This window comes from Theropithecus gelada, chromosome 11 (assembly GCF_003255815.1).
Source record: "Theropithecus gelada isolate Dixy chromosome 11, Tgel_1.0, whole genome shotgun sequence".
NCBI classification, from domain to species: domain Eukaryota; kingdom Metazoa; phylum Chordata; class Mammalia; order Primates; family Cercopithecidae; genus Theropithecus; species Theropithecus gelada.
In genome coordinates, this window is record NC_037679.1 from 107,289,648 (window position 1) to 107,309,843 (window position 20,196).

Genomic DNA, 20,196 nt, shown 5'->3' on the forward strand with positions numbered 1-20,196 from the left:
CAACTAGCAGCTCTAAATCTATATTATGGTAATTTACAAGCTAGGAAGAGAGACCCTTTTCTCTGCATTCATATGATATTACATTTCAGAGAAGGTTTTGATTGGACTTCTTTGTGTCATATGCTTATCCTTGAACCTGTTACTGTGGTCTTGGAAATGGAATGCTCTAACAGATCAGCCCAGGTCATACGCCTAGCCTATGACAATCGGGGGAGGAGGTCAGGGTTACTGCCATGGATGGCCCACTTTGCATGGAGGATGGGTAGTTCTCCAGTAGGCTAGTGAAGCACTATTTTCAAGCATGTACTGAAATTTATTTCTGTTAAATTAAAGTGGCAAGAAAAGGAAGAATCTTTCAGTTCCAACCGTTTCCCTAGTTTTCACGGCATTTCTGCTTCTTATAGATTTCTGTATGACAGGAGCTGTGCTAGGTGCTGGGGATACAGACATGAAAAGCCATTTTTATGCCTTTACGTTCCGCACAAACTTTTAGCTGGATGGAGACATCAAAAGACAAATACGAGACAGTGTGACGTTTGCAATATGAGGCCTATGCACATTGCAATGGATGCAGCTAGTGGTGTCTAGGGAGTCCTAGATGAGGAGCAAATTAAGCCGACTTTTAAGTGGTGAAGTTTTCTGGTAAATAAATAGAGAAAGGGCAAGGGTGCCTTCTAGGCAAAGAGAACAATTTGCAAGGGCAGAGAAGCACAACAGAGCAGGACCTGTCCAATGGAGACCCAAGTTCAGTGCATTCACATAGCCAAGATCCCTTTGGCATTGCCAGCTCCATCCATGCCAGATGAGGCACAGGTGCTGGCATTAAAAGGGCCAGCAGAGGATGGCATCTTCGGTAGGCAACATTAAGGCCAGTGGAGGCTTTAGTCCCTAGAAGTGGCTGCATTTTGGCCACACCAAAATGGAGTCCTGTCTAAACAATCTGTTAAGGGCTTTTGGGAAGAGTGCATGAAAAAGCTGAACCCTCCCATAGCTTCTTATCAAAATAAGGTGTCCACTGCTAAGCTGTTGCTACTTAGCAGCACTTTTACATTTGAGCTAAAATCAGTGCTGCCCCTTCAGTGAGGTCTTTCTCCTCTCCCTCTCTTTTCCCTCCTCCTCCTCCTTGTGTGTGCACACACACATGTGTGTGTGCGTGCATGCCTGCCTGCTCCAATGTCTTTCTCTCATTTTGAAGGGCTGCTTGCTCTGTGTCATGTTGACAAGGAGAAGACATGCTGGGGAAATGTTATAGCTGAGTGGTCCTAAGGGAGATAGCTTTGTGAAATGCCAAGCATGTGGGAAGGACATAGGTTCTCTGGGCTCTGGAGTGACTAAGCAAGTGTAAGCTAGGGGCTGTCACCACTGGTGTCCCTGAGACAGCCTTCGTGCTTGTCTCAGAGCAAGCTAAAGGCAGGCAGCTGTCATAAGGAAAGGGTGGGGTGAAGCTGTTTTTAAAATTCAGGGCTTAGCTTTGCCAGCCCTGGAAGCCCTGGACTCTGGGGATAATGAGGGCGACTGACAGGTGGGTTTAGGTTTAGGGAATCTGCAGCCTTTCCTGGGTCTAGAGAGGATAACTTCTCAACGAGAAAGGATATATTTGAATTCTCCAAAGGGCTTTTGAGCTCACTCAGTAGGAGGAGCAGAAGTTGAAGAGAAGGTGTAAGTTAGTTACTTGAAATTTTCAGGACTCCTATTCCAGTTCCACTTTGGAATTGTCACTGTGGTTTTTCCAAGATGTTACAAATTCCCAGGAGCAAATGGACCCAACCATAGGTAATTCTGCAAAACCACAGTATCTGTGGGTTTTGGGTGGGGAGTGGTTGTTTCAGACATTTTCTGGGCCATATTGAAACCAAAGAATGCAACAGTTTGGATTCCATAAGAATCTATGCTCATGCCTTTTACAGGGTGTGACAAGGCTTTTTCTCTGTATACCATACTTCAGGGGTGATTATAAGACTACTAAGATGGGTGGTAAAGGGTCTTCTCCTATCCCTTTCTCCAAGCAGCATGTCAAATAGAAGCCTTATTAAACAAAGGCTGCATCCATCCATATCCCTGCGTCCTAGTTGGGCACGGGCATGTTGAAAGAAACAGCCTCAGGAAACTCAGGTGCCATGTAGAAGACTATGCCATTCACCTTCCGAAACATTGATTCAGGCTGTGATTATTCCCCTTTATTCATACACATTTCCCAATTTCATGAAGTGCCTGATCATGGGAATAGGACTGGAATTTTTTTTTTTTTTTTTAGAGATGGGGGTCTTGCTTTATTGCTGAGGCTGGACTGAAGTGGCATGATCATAGCTCACTGCAGTCTCAAAATCCTGGGCTCAAGGGATCTTCCTGCTTCACCCTCCTTAGCAGCTAGAACTACAGGCATGTGCCACCATGCCCAGCTAGTTAAAACAAAATTTATAGAGACTGCATCTTGCTATGTTTCAAACTTCAGGCTTGTCTCAAACTCCTGGCCTCAAGAAATCTTCCTTCCTCAGTCTTCCAAGTAACTAGGACTACAGGTGCGAGCCACCACACCTGGCAGACCATGCACATTTTCTAATATTTCATTAATTCATTCAGTCAGTCAGGTATTGGACATATTATAAGAGCTTATGTTTCATGCTTTGGGGACATTCAAAAAGTGGTGATACATGATTGCTTCTTTAGGAATCTCACAGATTCATAGGGGAAAGAAGATATGTAGACAAATAAGAGTAATTCAATACAAAATGTCATGAGCATCATAACGAAGGTTTAAAGGGCTGTGCATGCCACATCTCATTGGCTACAAGCAAGCTATGGCTACCATAAACAAAAAGAGATTTATTAGGATTCTGAGATAACTTGAAGACTAAGAACTTCAGAAAGACAGAAATAAGGACAGCACCTGGGAACCCCAGATATTGACTTAAATTTTTTGGATGCTGCCTGGAGCTCCAACCACATTTCATCTTGCTTTCCTTTTCTGTTCCATTTGGGCCAGCTTGCACCAATCCCTGTCTCTTTCTTATAGTATCTTACTGGAGGCTTTCAGAAGTAGCCAAGAAACTCTAGGATCCTAGAGGAACGTACCTCATCTCATCGGCTCAGACTATCTTACATTTTAGGAGCAGTCACTTTCTAGTATTGGTCTCAAGACAATGTGTGCAAACTACAATGCTTGGCTTAGCCTGGATCAGTGCTGCTTCTTGGTCTGAGGGTGGAGGGGGAATCTGTTAGAACGAGAGAAGTTGGAGGGAAGGTGCTCAGCAGAAAAGGACATCAAGCTGTCACCTACTATTGAAAGATACTCAAAGACAGAAGGTTATGTCTAGATGGTAGAATCAGAGGAAGCTTCAAGAGACAGCTGGAATTCAGGCTGGATTTTTGATGTAGGAAGCATGTGGGGAGTCTGCCTAGATCACCTCCTGCTTCTGTGAGAATATTGCCCTCTCAGCAATGCACAAAAGCATTGCCAAATTGTACTGGAGGCTCCCACTCCTTGGCCATGACTAGCTAGAGGGGAGTTAAACAGCTGAGAAGCAGTGCAGTGGGCAAGTTGACCTGTTTTGCCATACACTGGGAATTGAGATACACTCTAGGTGCTAGTCAGTTGGTTAGTGGGCTTGAAGCTGAGAAAACACGTAGGAGCCTGAGGTGGCCATGAGAAAGTGGAGAATGAAAACAACAGAGCATCCTCAGGGGAGAAAGTAGAGACAGCAGCATATTTGATTAGTGAGGAAGGAAGGGAGGAGGAGAGAGTGAGAGAAATGAATCATTGCTCCCTAGGGCTTCCAGTTTCTTTTTCTGGTCTCTTCTAAGGTCTGGGTATACTTGGCACTTTTGGTCTTCATGAGATATTCTTCTACCTTTCCAATCAGTTCCTTTTGGGTCAATTTCTGCCTCTTGCTATCGTTGGACAGTGAGATGTGGACCTTCAGAGATGGGTGAGAGGTGAGGAAGACATGACAGGCAGCTTGAAAAAAGTCTAAAAGTGAGTGAATGTGGAACTTAAAGGGCAGTAAGAATAGTTCATCTTGACTTATTCATTTTATAGACAAAGGTTTAAAAGATAGGAATGTAGGTAAAACCAGATTGTGAAGACCGAGTCTGTAAGTGAACTGGGATTTAGGGTTGAGCTATTGAATTTTTGAGCTGGAGAATGAGATGCTCTGACCTAGTATTTGGAATATCACAATGAATGGACACCACCTTTGTATCCAAAGAGGATGAAAAACTCCTGCTTTCCTGGGAGAGGGGAAGGAAATTCCTTCTGTGCCTCTTTTCCGTAAGGTCTGCCCTGGGACAGCTTGTTGCGTGCTGGATATGTACCCCTTCCCTACTTTATGGTGGGTAGCACCCAACGCAGAATCGGAGATCCTTCTACTCTGTTTTCCAGATCAGTTGCCTAAACTGGGTGTGGGGGTATAAAAATAGGATTTTTTCCAGCCTGAATGGTCAAAATCTTTGAAGAGATCTATTATCAATACCTCTTACCTATGAAAAGCAGATTATATAAAATCATGCATTCTGAGATTTTTCTGGTTTTGAGGATATCATTTGGATGACCCTGAAAATGCAGAGAGAGGCTGCCTAATCATGGAGGTTGTTCATCGTTAATTTTTAATACTACTTGCACAGAAAAACATTTTCATGCTCACACCCAAGATCATCAGCTATGGAAAAGAAGCAAGGTGGTGGATCTGCCGTCTTGACTTTGTGAATATCCTGTTTGTCACTACATGTTCACTCCCTTTTATGAGTCCTCTGTGATAGGAAGAGAGACATAAAGAGTACAGGAAAAGTGAGTATCAACTACTTTAGCCCACAGTCTGCTCTCAACCATGATGGCTAATAACCAGGTTAGAAAGCAGAGATGATTGCAAGTAAAAAGGATTGCTAAGGGCAGGTGGAAAGAGCCCAGGAGTGGCCTAGTTAGGCCGGTATGTTCTGGGGAAGCTGTGATGGGCCTAGAGGAGCCTCTTTAGTTTGGGGTGAGGGGTTCTACACAGATAGGATAAGAAGGAGTAAGCCAGGGCAACAGGGATCACGCTCATCCCTGCTGCTGCTTGCCAGCCTCACAGCAGTTCTGGCCAATTAGCCTGGGCTTCTCTCTACCTCTCCTGCTTGCCAGCACTGCTAATGGTGGTGAGGTCAAGAGGGCATACCTCACTTCAACATCCTCATCATTGCCTGAGTCTACTAACTAACAGGCAGCTCTGCAGCTGACACTTCTTGCAGTATAGATAGAGGTAGCTGTGGGGAGGGAACACTCCCAAAAAGGACATGAAGAGAGGTTAAAACTGGAAATGCTGGCAAAACACAGGGGATTAAGGGAGAGTAAGGGGTTCATTTATTTTTGCCCATGTTGTGTGGAAATAAGGCCTTGCCAAGGCACAAAGGTAGGTACCCTTGCTCTGGTCTCAGTCCCATGGCCTGTGAAATATGCAGCTTGGAACAGAAGGTCTTATGGACCCTTCTAATGCATGTGTGTGTGATTCTGGGGATCTCTGACCTCACTGGGGTTCATTCTCCATGGCTTGGAGAGGAGGTGAGAGGAGCACCGTGGCTTCGAGTGGCGCCCTTTTCTGCCCAGAGGGACTTGGATCATAGTTTGAAGAGGAAACCAGGCACAGTAAAGCCTGACTGGCTTCCTGGGGGTTGCACCTGGTTCTATTCTGATAAATGCATGGGGAGAAGAAGGTCTTTCTCTGCCCAAGTTTCTCAAGTGTGAGCCAAGCCAACACCCTTCCCTGCTCTTTGGGCAGACAAAGGAGAAACTGTATAGCCAAAGTTTGTAGAATGGGAGCAGAGTATTCCATGTACAGTTTTCCAAGGTTTAAAAAGTATTGGTTCAAGTTTTTTTCTTTTTTTTTCTTTTTTCTTAATTTTAAACAGCAGATTCCATATCTCTTTGGCTGATGTGATTTCAAATTAATAGTGTGTCAAGGAGTCGAACCAGCTGACCAATACAGAAATCCTGTCTATACTTTATTTTTCCCTTCCTCCTTCCCCTCCAGTAGACATACTGAATATATGTGCTCAGGGCAGAACAACAAGGAGGAACAGAAATTCAAGTGGTTCATATGTCCAGTGTGGGGAACAGCCATGTGGACATAGCAGAATATTGATCAAAGCACAGCGCCTGGCACATGATTGAGTTTACTCAATATATTTGTGTCTAAAAAATAAAGGAAGGAAGAAAGAAATACATTCTCAGTGAGTTTGCTTGCTCTGCTTTTTGAGGAAGCCTTGAAAACAAAATTGAATAATTCTACTAGAAAACTCTTTCTTCCCTCATTGAACTGAATCCTGTGTCCCTGTGTTTTTCTCCGCTGACCCCTGGGCTGCCCTCTCTCCCTCTCGAAATTCTTTTCATCCTTAAAAGCCATCTCAAGTATCACATTTATTTGCCTCTCTCGTTCCATATTTCCCTCCCTCTGTTAGCCAGGGAAGCAACCAAAATAATCTCTGCAAGATGCTCTGGGGAGTGAAGGTGTGGGTTCTGCTTGGCTGCCTTTGCCAATCCCCTTTATTGGGGTATTATTTTCTAGAGGCAAAGATTCAAAGAAAAATACAGCTTAGATGCCCCTAACTGGCTACTTCTGCACCGTGGCCCATGCACATTACCCCTGCAATCCTACATGTCAATTGCAATGTATCTTCTGTGGAAAGTGCAGTCCTTGACTCCCACGTGCACCCCAAATGCTAAGTGTAGTCTTCGGTATTTGCTATGCCAGGCCTTTAAGAATTCTGCCATATTTAGGAGTAGTAAAATTTCACAATGAGTGAGAGCAGCCATGAAACTTAAAGACCTTTCTATTTGTCCCAAAGTAAAAAGGGAAAGGGGCAAGCTGTCCAGCTAATAGCAGAGTGAAAGGTTTGTGATGGGGACTCTCGACTGGATTTCTAAGTCTGGCCTGAGCATCTTCCTCTCAGGCTCTTCAATGCGACAAGACCTTTCTCTTCCCCATCTCCGCTGTGGCCCTATATTCCCTTAGTAGAGTTTATGTCCACTGTCCTAGTTCTAAACCCAAGCTCTTAGCCCGTTTCTGATCATCTAAATGTCAGTTTTTGCTCCTAGCAGCCCTTGTTAGTTTACTAGTTCACAAAGGTTTTTAAAATGAAATCAAACATTTTCAAGTTTATGAGGCTGAAGTTTCTTGGCTATAGATTGGTGACAGCAGCAGCAAAAATGGAATCAAGTTTTGAAAGTCGCTTTGAGGTCTTGAACAATTGTATTTGTAGTGATTTTGCAACTGTGATGGCGTTCATTTTGAAGTTATCATTTGATGCCATAGGTTGGCCACTTACATTTTCTCAATCGATTTCTCTTCTAAGGTCTGGGTCTCAGCTCAGCACAAGAGTGGCAATCTTTAAAGTAGGGCAATATTGTTTAGCGTATCAGTTTCTTGCCCTCTATTGCTTATAAATTTTTAACAGATAAAGCTAAAATGTGCCACACTCAAGAGACTGAGGAGATAGCATCAGTTCAGGGTGGTCCAAAGAGACAGAGGAGGCCCCTCTCTTTCCCTGCCCCCAAACATGGCTGGGGCAATGTTTTTCTTCCTCTCCATAGAACACCACACCCCCAATACATGAACCATAAGTAATAAGACAGTGGGAATCAGACACTTTGTGTGTCTCACCAGCACATAAACTGCTCTGAGTTTTGGGCTTTGCCTGAGTTGAGATGGTGAAGACTCCATGTGTGGTAGAACAGCAGGGAAAGAAAGAGCTAAACCGAGCACTGTTTTAACTATTTGCCACATGGCCTGGAGAAGATCCCACAGAAATATTAGCCATTCTGCTCTTTAAAATTTCAGTTTTCCATTTTGGTGTCTCCTCCCTTGCAAAGGTTTTCTCAGCTCTTTATTGGCATGAGAAAAAACTTAATCTATATGCTGATGATTCTCCAATTGCTATCTGCATTCCAGACCTACCTCGAACTGCCTCGTGACATTCCCATTGGATGACTGATGGGTAGTTCAAATTTAACATGATCAACACTAAGATGCTGAGAGCCCCCATACTTGCTGCTTTTAAATGCCAATTCTTTTTAATACTGTCTAGTAAATGCTAACTCCAACTTCCTGGTTGCTGAGGACTAAAACCTGGGAGTCATCCCTGAAGTTTCTCTTTCTCTTTTGTTCAACCTTGGGTACAACTGCAAATCTTATTAGCTCTACGTTCAAACCATATCCGAACTCCGACATTTCCCTCTGCCTCTGTTGCTGCCATCCTCATTCAAGCCACCATCCTTTATAGCTTGGGTTATTGTAATAGGCTCCCACCCAATTCTCCTATTTCTACACTACATCCTATTCACAGCAAAGGAGATAGAGTGATCCTTTCCAAATTAAGTCAGACTGTGCCACTACTCTGCTTAAAATCTACCTGTGGGACCTAAAAGGCCTTATGTAAGTTGTCTCTTTGTCTCCCTGACCTTACCTCCTACCACTGCCCCCTTGCTGGCCTCACTCCAGCCTCTTGGCCTCTTTGCTGTCTGCAAACATGCAGGATGCTTTCCTCAATGCCTCAATGCCTCTCATCTGCATTTCCCTCTTATCAGAATGTCCCTCTTCCAGGAATCTGAGTGTTTCACTCTTTCATTTCCTTCAGATCTTACTTGAAGCTTAGCAAGGCCTTCTCTGGTCATCCTAACTAAATTGTGCCCCCACAGACTAGTTCTCACTCTGCCTTCCCATTTTGTATTTTCCTCTTGGGACTTACCATCACCTGGCATACTGTAACGGCAGGCTATTGCTGAGTAACAAACTACCCCCAAACCAGTGGCTTAAAACAAGAGTCATTTATTTTACAGCTATCTCATCTGTAAGTTGGTTGAGGATTAGGCAACCCAGTCTGGGTTTGGCTTCCTACTCTGCTTCCAGCTGCAGGTGCTTCTGGCCTGGCCTCCTGTCTGCAGGAAGGGATCTGGTGGGCTCTGTGTGATGTTATTCTAGGCCCCAAGCAGAAGGAGCAGTAGCTACTCAGGGAAAGCCCCTCACATGTGATGGTGAAGGTGCCAGACAAGCCCACCCTGCACACTTTGAAGACATTTTCTGCCTTCTCTAGTAGCGATGGCTGTGATCAGCATTTTTTAATGATGTGTTTATTGTCTCCTTCTTGTTTTGAGACGAAATGTTTATATTTGTCAGTTAGAACCCCTCCCATGGCTCACTCTGTTACTTTTTTTGTTCAAATATCACCCCTTCAGAGTGATTTTCTCCAACAACTGTCTCCAGCATAGCATACCTCACTTGGCGTCTTCTCACTTTTTTTGCGGGGGGGATTCTCTCTTTTAAATAAAATGAAATTTAATTTAATTTTTTGATTAGTTAATACATTCTAATGTTCAAAACCCAAAATAATTTCATGCTGTTGTATTCTAACATGGCTTTTCTCTCTATATTACAGTAAATATTTATTTGCTTGTTTCTTCTGTCTCTCGTACAAGAACACAAGCTTTGTGAGGGTAGAGACTTTGTCTTGTTCATGGCTGAATTCTCAACACTAGAAGGAGAGCCTAGAAGTCTTTCAATAAAAATTGCTAAATAAATGCTAGACCAATGATAAAAGAGGTCCAAGATTGTGGCAGAGGAGCAGCTGGAGGAGAGAAGTTTGTCCCTGAATCATGTGGTATTACCCTGCAACATGCATTTATTCAGGGCAGAGCTCTTTTTGACACAACATCAATAAATTCTGCATTTGTAGTTTTTTATTTGCTCATAAAACACTGTCTGTGCTCCTATAAGAGAATCTCTAAATTTTTCTTGATAGTGCATGTGATGTTTTGATTATTTCTGAAGCCATTCTCTGAGCCTATAATATATCCGTACCTCTTGTCTGCAGATACTTTGAAAGTGGTGGAATTGAGCTAAAAATATTCAGAAGTAGCTAAGCAGTCAGACTTGATTCAACCTTGCATACTGACTGCTTTTTTTGTCTTATCCTTACATCTGGTATCAAAACAAAAATCTTTAACATGGGAAGATATTCTAGTCCAAAAGAAATCTATTACTGTTAGAGATAATGAAGAAGGCAGCTTTTAAAAACACCTGATGTTCTCTAACCTATCGCTCCAGTCACCCACCTGAATTCTACAATGAGAATGTTGTAATTAATTTCATCTCAAATAGCCTACTTTCAGATAATTTAGAAATAAAATAATTTTTAAGATCTCACATATTTGTATAGTGTTTGTCCTTTTCCAGAGCACTTTTACATCACATATTTTTCCTTATAAGGCTAACTGGGCATGTCCATTCCCATTAGACGTGGGAGGAGCCAGGCACAGAGGGGGCAAATGACATCCTGAAGTCACTTGGCTAACTAGTGAGTAAGTCAGTGCAAAATCTCCAGCCTTCTGTGCTGTGCAAATTTTGAAAGTTAAATGTTAACTTTCCAGATTTGAAAACATACCAGTAAGCTTAAGAAAGTAAACTTAAAAGGAATAAAAAAGTGACCTAGGCGAATCTATGAGTCTGGGGTAATCTATGTTAGGTCCTCCTTTTCCCTGCCCATTGCGATACTTATGAAAACGAAGCCAGGACAGTTTTAATGGGATACGGTGGGCACAGAAGGGTGGTGTGAAATATGAGGGAAATGTGTGTGAGGGGAGAAAGCTTTGCTCGATAGTATATATAAGACAGGAACATGTGTGATCATGTTCTAGCGCTGTCTTTGCCAACCCTGTCTTTCTCAGGCTGCCTCCAACAGGAGCTTAGTCCCGTGGAGTACTGGAGCCAATGCTGCCCAGAGTGTCAGCCACGTTATTCTTCCCAATGGTGATGTCTAGGATTTGCTGTCATGGATCAGGTATCTGATATGTGCTAAGAGCAGCCATATACCCCGTGAAGTCCTTGCCCTCTTTTGACCCTTGCAGCAGTGGGTTCATATGACTGAGTTTCTATTTGGAGCCTCATCCCGAATATCAGACCATTTATATGGGATCCTGATGCTCCAGCTAGCCCCTAGTAGCTCATCCCCTGATGGGATGGCTGGGTTTTGCTTTTTGTAGACTCAGGCACTGGTTGAGAACATGAATGGGTTGATCACTGGTCATGCGATTACCACTCCCTATCTGACTTTATACATGACCTCCCGTGCTTACTGCTGGAACCTCAATGCCTTACATTCTACCTGGAGCATAGTAGAGAATCAATGAATGAGTGAGTGAAGAAACAAACATTGGATTATCATGTCCACTCAAGGGAGAGAGCTTTTTTAGATAGGACAGCTGTCTGGGCAAAACCTGAATTACATCATCCTTTTAGATTATGAGTCTTGCGTTCTCCACCTGCCCCTATGGGGCCCATGTGCAGCTAATTCAGTATTCCCGCTTCTGGACTCATGGGCAGGTATGTACCTTACAGGGATCTCCCATTTTCTCTCCCCTTTGCCCAACATGCTGCCCATGCTCCCTACCTCCACTGCTTGACAGTGAGTAGAAAGACAGTCCCTGTCCACTTATGTGGACTGTGAAGGCCATTTCAAAAACCAACAAGTGTACCCTTCCTAAATGGATTCTAAAAATGCTTTTTGAGGAGAAGGAAGGAGAAATCTCTGGCTCATGCTCAAGATTTTGAAGGCAGAATTAGACTTGGCAGTAAGAAAAATTCAATTCCATTTAACAGAGATTTATTTATTTTTAAATTACTTTTATATGCCTGGAACCACAGGGATGAAAGAGAGGAGTCAGTCATGGACTCTGCTCTCTAGGGATTAACAGTCTAGTGACTGGAGGAGACCCAATAATAATGGAGGTAGGCACAGTAGTTCTAGTGTCAGACAGATTTAGCAAGTGCTATTGTGGGGTAAGAGCAGAACCTGTGGGGTTCAATGGTTATATATTTCTGGAAGACTGAGGAAAGGAGGAGTCCTGGAGTGCTGTAGTTTGTCCTTGGTGTCTTCTCACTTTTTTTGGGGGGGGGTTCTCTCTTTTAAATAAAATGAAATTTAATTTAATTTTTTGATTAGTTAATACATCCTAATGTTCAAAACTCAAAATAATTTCATCAGACATACATTAAGAAGCCTTGCTGTCACCACGTTCCCATTCAGACCATTTCCTCCACTCCTCCTCCTGTTCCCTCCACTCCTGTTCCATTCCATTCCCTCCACTCCTGCATGCATGTCTATCCATTTCTTGCATATTCTTCCAGGGCTACTTTATGTAAACAAAGCAGATAAGAATAGGTATTTTTATTCCATCCCTTTTCTTACAAAAAAGTTAAGATATTATACATGGAGTCTCCATCTTGCTTTTATTCCTTTATGATAAATCCCAGAGATGATTCTACATTAACAAATAAAGAGTTCCTTCATTCTTTTGTAAAAATGCATAGAAAGTCTTCCGGTTTCTTTAACCAATCCCCTGTAGGTGGACACTTGAAGTGCTTCCAACTGTTTGCTATTAAAAATATTGTTGCACAAACCATTACATACATGATTTTATATGTGTTCAAGTGTATCTGTAGGCCAAATACCCAAGTGCAGCTACTCTGAGACCTGTTCCCTTGCTTTTGCTTTTTAAAGCAAGCTTATCATTATGCCCAGTTTCAGGGAGACTTGTATAGTCACAGAGACTCTCAAAAACAAAAGGAATGGGTCTCTTATGGTTGGATTCCAGTTTTGGGAGGACATATTAGGTGGGTTTTTAAGACAACTTAAGACATATAGGAAGTCACTTATTGTGACAGAACCTGCTAATATGATTGACTGTATTATCAGATTTTGATTTCCAAGTCCATCAATATTTGTTTTGGCCCAGGTAGTGGCTTTCTCTGCTCTCATTCATCTGTTTAGCTGACAAATGTTTACTGGGCACTTACTAGATCTCTAGTTGTGATAGGCACTGGAGTTAGTGTGCACTTGAGAGAGGTTAGCCAGCTTGCTTTAGGCAGAGAGTAAGGAAAGGGTCCCCAGAAAACCTCCGATCCACCCAGGTCATTGTCTCATCTACACATACCACAAGGGCTTACACCAGACGTTTTGTGCAGATAAAGGAACATGCACAGAGGACTTTCCTAAATTCCATCTCTTGACACATGCACGGTAAGGGAAATAAATCAATATGTAGCAACTCAGGCTAAGGGCCTGCATACGCACTGGAAGGATGGGGGTAGAACTGCCAGGAATTCACACCTTGTGCAAATAAGGAACCTAGCTGCATCAGCTTTTCTGAAAAGCCCTTGTATTCAACTATAAAATGGCAACCTGTTTTCAGGACCCCTCTCTTTGCTGAGAGATTTCCTTTTGCTTAATAAATTCTACTCTGCCTTACTCACTCTCCAGTGCCTGTGTGCCTAATTCTTCCTGGTCATGGGACAAGAACTCGGACCTAGCTGAGTTAAGGAGCAGGAAGACCACAACAGGCTGATACTTGGTCTGGTCCCTGTTCTGTCTCATAATTCATACAGAGGTGTAAGCAGCCAGCTACATGTTCAGCATGGCAGGCATTGCTGTAAACATATCCACAGGTTGAGCCTGCCTCAGCAGCCCTGCCTGCCCTGTGTGTGTTCTCAGACACCAAAGGGGATCCCTCACTGTCACTTGCCATATGCACCCACAAAGCACAGAAACTGGAGACTGAAAACTTGGATTTTGGTTTAATCTATGTTACTTATTAATGTGTAGCTTTTCTGAATACCAAAACCTTCATTTGGAATGTAAAGTGAGTATCCAATGATATAAACGTTTGAAAGTGCTCTTTAAATTACTGTTCACATCTTTCTTCCCCTGGAAAGAGCACTGTGAGAACAATCAAAGGCTGAGGGAATAATTTTAGTGGTAATTATAATATTTGTCTCTGGACCTTCGGAGGCTCTCAAATCCCTTCCCTTTTCCAGGTGGATTTGTCTGGGTCACAAGCAAATAAAGACAGCCTATAAAAGTCTCCTGCAACAGCTGTCGATGCAATTTCTTTGGTCTACCAGGTGATGGGTTTGGCATGCTGCTTATGGATGGAGGCACCAATGTTGGCCTGCCTGTCATTGTTACTGTCAGTATTGACTTCATTACTGTTGAGCCACCGAGCTGACAATCTTGCATTCACCAGCTTTGGGAGGGCCTTTTAAGGTGACATCCCTGGGAAGTATGCCAGAGCTATAAGAGTTGTACCCACTCATGCCTGTAATTGCAGCACTTTGGGTGGCCGAGGTGGGTGGATCACAAGGTCAGGAGTTCGAGACCAGCCTGTCCAAGATGGTGATCACCTGAACCTGGGAGGCAGAGATTACAGTGAGCTGATATCACACCACTGCACTCTAGACTGGGCAACAGAGCAAGACTCCATAAAAAAAAAAAAAAGGTTGTACCCAAAGTATTCCTGCATGCAGATGGTATGCCAGTGTCAGCACACGGTCAGAGTCAAGCATCTGTATCAGCCAGGGTGAGGTCAGGAAAAGAAAGTCCAGGCCACGGAGTTTGACAGAAAAAATAGAATATGGGGAGCTCATCTTAAAGTGCTGGAAGAGCTGAAAAGTCAACTTGAGGATAGTGAGACAAGTCAGAGATTAGCAACATCAACAACCTGCTACCATCCCTAGCATTAGAGGCAAAGGAGGGAGGTTTTTCTGTTAGAGTCCAAGAGACAGACCTGCTGGATCACAAAGAAGACCCAGCCCACTGATGAGGCTGCATGCCATGCCTGAGGCAGAGGGAGGCAGACATTCCCTGCCCTCTCCCTTCCTCTTGTCCTCCAGTTTCCTGCTAGTGCCTTCCAGGAGCAGAACCTAGTGAGAAGTCAATTGCATATTTGCCAGAGAAAATGAGGGAATGAGCTTGAGAGAGGATAGGTAAATGATCAGCACAGAATCTCCACTCACTCTTAGAAACTGTTCCCACTAAGTGGAAGAAGATTGCCTATAACTTTCCTCTTGTTCCTGAGGCCAAATTCTTGTCTGGAGGCCTGACTATATGTTTTCAAATTCTTTATCAAAGCATTCTTTTTTCAAGGCCTATTGTGTCCCTCCTGGGAGTTCCTGGTAGTTTCTGCCTGGGACCATCCATCTGTATTATTCTACCTATTCTCTTTGACACCTACAATGATCTAGCCAGTCCTTGCCTCAGGGGCTTGTTTGGATGCAGAAGTCAAAAAGGCAGAGCTGGAATCAACAGGTCACGTAAGAAGTTGGGCCCATTAACTCTCTTTGAATCATAGGGAAGCCAGATAATTCTGAGACAGAAAAGATGATAGACTGCAGAGGCCTCACACTGGTTATCACCGTCAGACCCAGCGCTCCTCCCCAGGGTTACAGGAAAAGCTCCCTGAATAGCTTTACTGTTTAGCCACTGTCTTTTAGTCTTGATTAGACTTATGTAAGTGGAGAACTAGAAATGTTGTTAGAAGTCCTCAATTTCAACATTTTAATCTCTTTCATTTTAGAAACAGGAAAAATCAGGTCCAGAAGGGTTAAGTGACACAATCAAGATCACATAACGAGTTAGTGATGTGAACTGATTTTAAAACAACCCTTTTTCATCTGCCCGAGCCAACTTCACTTCAGCTCCATATTGACTCACCGTCTTAATACATTCTTGCGAAAATATTTAAACAGTTCTCCTCCTACGACTTCAGAATGTCTCGGTGTTGGAGATCAGTTTAGCCTTCTGGGTTTCTGCTGCAGATCACATTCAGCAGATTTTTATTCTCCCCTACTGCCTTCACCTCACCTGATACAAATTATTCTGAATTTCAGAATATATTAAATGGCACGTTCAGGTTCAAACTGGCCTGTGACTTGCGCTGTTAGAGGGAGGAGTTGTGTGGCTTCCCTTCTCCCCATTGTTTGCGGTTCCAGCAGGCATGGGCTCTTTTTGTGAGAAGAAGTTCTGCAACTTCATTACCAGTAAAGTAAAATGGAAAACCAATACTCTCATTTTCACTGTAGGTTTTATTTCCCTGGTGATACATGAAAAATTGGTTCAGTGAAGACACCAACTATCCAGAAGTATGAAAATCTTCCGACTCTAGGCCCACGGGAGCGCACAGAGGGTGTGGTCAAGAAAAGGAGGAAAGCCTCCGTCCTTGGTAGAGGGACGATTGCTGAAGGCTTCTCATCAGCTTCAGGACACTGGTTTCTGCAGTTCAGTTTCTATCTCAATAGGGGAGGAGAGAAAAGCAAAGAAGCCAAGAGGATAAAGATGGAAAGAAAGGAGGAGGAAGGCTGTAAGGGAGACAGAGAACAAAGGAAGGAAGGAAATGAAAGAAAATGCTCCCATTGGATCAAAGTGGCCATGGGAAAATAGGAATTTAAAAGGGGGGCTGTGCGTCACGCAGAAGTGCATTTAATGAAAATAGGACACTTTTTGGAGTTTGGAGTGGTCAGCAGCATGAAGGTTAATTATTTTTATCTGTGTGAGATAAGCAGACTCAGGCCACATTTATTTGACTGCAAAGAAATCGGTGTGCTCCAAAGACTAGGTCAGTCCAGTTTGCAGATGCGGGGACTAACACATGAAGTTCTTCTGTGGAATGGAAGGTGAGAATGGGGAAGGAGGGAGCAGGAGGAGGAGAGGAGAGCTGTCTTAATACTCTGAGGTGAATGAGCTCTTGTGCATTGCACATACCAGGCGCTCAGTAAGCACTTGCTAATCCTCAATTCTTCCCTTTCCTATTTGTTCAGATGCAGTCACTGTGACACCAATTTAGAAATATACACAAAGATGTGTTCATACATTTTCTTTTTTAGTTGTTGTGTTCAGTACTTGGTTGAAAATTAGGTGCTCCTGTAATCCTAGCACTTTGGGAGGCCGAGGTGGGCAGATCACTTTAGTCCGGAAGTTTGAGACCAGACTGGCAACATGGAAAAACCTCATCTCTACAAAAACTACAAAAAAAAAAAAAAAAAAAAAAAAAGTCAGGCATGGTGGTGCATGCCTGTGGTCCCAGCGACTTGGGAGACTTGAGGTGGGAGAGCACTTGAGGTCGGGAGACAGAAGTTGCTTGCAGTGAGTTGTAATCGTGCCACTGCACTCTAGCCTGGGCAGCAGAGTGAGACCCTGTTTCAGGGAAAAAAAAAAAAAAAAAGGAAAAAAGAAAAAGAAAAAGAAAATTAGATGTCATCAAGATTAGGGGGTAGAGGAGGAGTAAGTGGGAGTGAAAATTTTGTGTGTTAACATAAAGATAGGAACGTGTTGCTCTTCCAAGAGATAGTGGAAAAGAAGGAATCTTCCAGAGTAGGGTGGTGAAGGGGAGTACAGAATAGAAAACAATTGCATTTTAGTCAGCTGGAAAAAGAAAGGAGATAATTGGTTTGATATTTTCTTTTTTTTTTTTTTTTCTTTTGAGACGGAGTCTCCCTCTGTTGCCCAGGCTGGAGTGCAGTGGTGTAGTCTTGGCTCACAGCAAGCTCTGCCTCCCGGGTTCACACCGTTCTCCCGCCTCAGCCTCCTGAGTAGCTGGGACTACAGGCGCCCAACACCACGCTGTGCTACTTTTTTGTATTTTTAGTAGAGACGGGGTTTCACTGTGTTAGCCAGGATGGTCTCGATCTCCTGACCTCGTGATCCACCTGCCTTGGCCTCCCACAGTGCTGGGATTACAGGCATAAGCCACCGGGCCCAGCCCCATGGTTTGATATTTTCAAGGCACTTTGTAATTACTTTTGTTGGTGGGGCTGTTGGTCATGATGTTCCAACTGGACTCTCTCTTGGAACTTGAAATCATTAACGGATGGAAACAAAATGTTGGATCTAATTTATCCTATGGCTGCACCCTAAGGAGATCACCAATTAGAGTCTGTGACTTGGATTCCCAGGGATGTGCTGGCTTCTGCCCTTCTTGAATCTGTTTGACACTTTTATACATTTCTGCCTTTTTGGGAATTCTGCCCATTTTTCTAATATGTTCACTCTCTCTCTTTTTTTTTTCTACTTAAGATAGGAAGAATCTGTTTCTTTTGCTTTTAGTCAAAAGACCCTGAAACAACCAATAGATGCTCCACCTTGCTACCAAACCACTGGCTTTCTCCACCAGACCTTTTGAATCTCTAGCTTCTCCAGTAATAAATACTTGCTAGGCCTGAAATAGATTGAGATCACCTCAGTATAATGATATCTCTAATAAGCCCTGGATTTTCTCAAAGCCTTGAATGAGCCATTCATTCTACCCTGATAGGCTACAGGTTTATAAACAGCAGTGAGCTGAATGTTTGTCCCCCCACAAAATCATATGTTAAAATCCTAATCCCAAAGTGGTGGTATTTGGAGGTGGGGCCTTTGAGAGCTGATTAGGTCATGAGACTGAAGCCCTCATGAATGAGATTAATGCCCTTATAAGATGAGGCCGGAGAGCCACACAACTGTCTTTCTGCCATGTGAGGACACAGCAAGAAGACAATTGTCTGTAAACGAGGAAAACCAAAACCAAAATCACCAAAAACCCAACTATGCTGACACCCGGATCTCAGATTTCCAAACTCCACAACTGTGAGAAATAAGCTTTTGTTGCTTATGTCACCCAGTTCATAGTATTTTGTTACAGCACCCTGAGCTGACTGAGACATAGACCTCCACCAATAAACATATGGATAAGACCAGGAAAGACAGCAACATGATGGGAGAGGTGAACTCTCACTCTGCTACTAACTAGCACATTGCTAGTTAGTGCATAATTTATTAACAGTTTCCTTTTTATTTGACATGGCTTGATACCTGGTTCACAGCTTTGAGAAGAAGGTGGCTGAGCTCAGGTACATAAGGGGTCACATTGCCCCCGATGAGCCTCCACATAACCCTATTGGAGTGGAAGTGCCAAACATGTGTGCTTGGGAACATGCATTTAGCAGGGTCCATAGTGAATCCAGACTAGGGATTTCATAATCCTTAGAAATGTGGATGCTTCACCAGAGCCCCTGAGGTCAAAGCTTCTGACCAGAGAAGAAGAGAGTGGGGGAGAGAGAGAGAAAGAGAGAGAAAATGAGGAAGAGAAAATGGACTTAAAGCAGTTGAGAGACAGAAACTCACAGCTAGAAATAAAATGGGTCTTTTGAGCATTCTCTGATTCTGAACTTCCAAGTTTTTTTTGTAATCTAACATTGAAGGGCCGGAGAGAATATGGAAATCATGCACCAGGCTAGAAAGACCAGAGCTGGCATTAGCATGAGGCGAGGCCTTCTGCACAGCCAGAATTTCTGCAAACTAGTAAGACTCATTAAACAAACTTTAATTTCTGTGTGTTCTCTCCACTGTACCTTAAAATAAATATATTCTTTATGATCTGGAGAGATGCCTACTCTTCTAATTTGAAAGAAATATAAATGCTGGTAGGATAGTCTCTGGAGAATGTTACTACCTATGGTCATTAAGGGAGAAAGTAATGAGGGAGCAGGAGATTAACTAGTTAGTTGAGGAATCTACTAAAATAAGGGAATCGGCACCTCAGGGCCTAATCTTGAAAATTGTTCCAGCACAGGCAGCCATATGATGAGCAGAAGAGGAATGGGATGGGGAATGCAGAAAGAAAAAAAATCATAATCAGAAATGCTAATCAAAATGTAATAAATCTAAAGAGCTAAACTCTTTTAAATAACAGCAACACTATTGCTATGACATCTTTATTCAGCCATCTATTACATTTATTTAAAATGCTCTCATTCCTCAATGAGGAATGGGCTATTCCAGCACATGGGCCAGATAGAGAAATCCAAGAGTTAAATTGGTGATGGCTGCAGCTACATTCTTCATATCTGTGCACTGCATATGGGATGTGGTGCTTGATGACAGCAGCAATAGCTAAACACATCTCTGAATTGTAATTGTCACAGGGTTCTTTCCTGGGTTTATCTGCCTTCCTTAGCATTTTAAGTCTCAGCTACTTAATGAAATGTCATCTTTTCATAGCTGGTGACCAAATAATTGTTTAAAGTGAATCAGCATGTGAAAGGTGAAGGTGTTTATTACCTGAAACATAATTCATTGTGATACTTCGACTCACGTCTCAAGCTAACTAAAGGATGTCATCTTGCAGGACACATAACCTTTTACCACCTCACACTTCGCCAATTATAGCAAATTTCCCTTTATCCAGAGTAGCTGGAGATAGGTGGTTTTAATTTCCAGTATTCTGATTAACTGGGGATTGACATATCATCCCATTTTCAGAGAATGAAAATTCATTTTCTCTGGATGATGGCCATAGCTTTTTGACCTTTCTGTTCCTTCTAGTCTCTCTTTGCGTTAATCTTCTTAAAGAGTAACTCATTTCTCTCC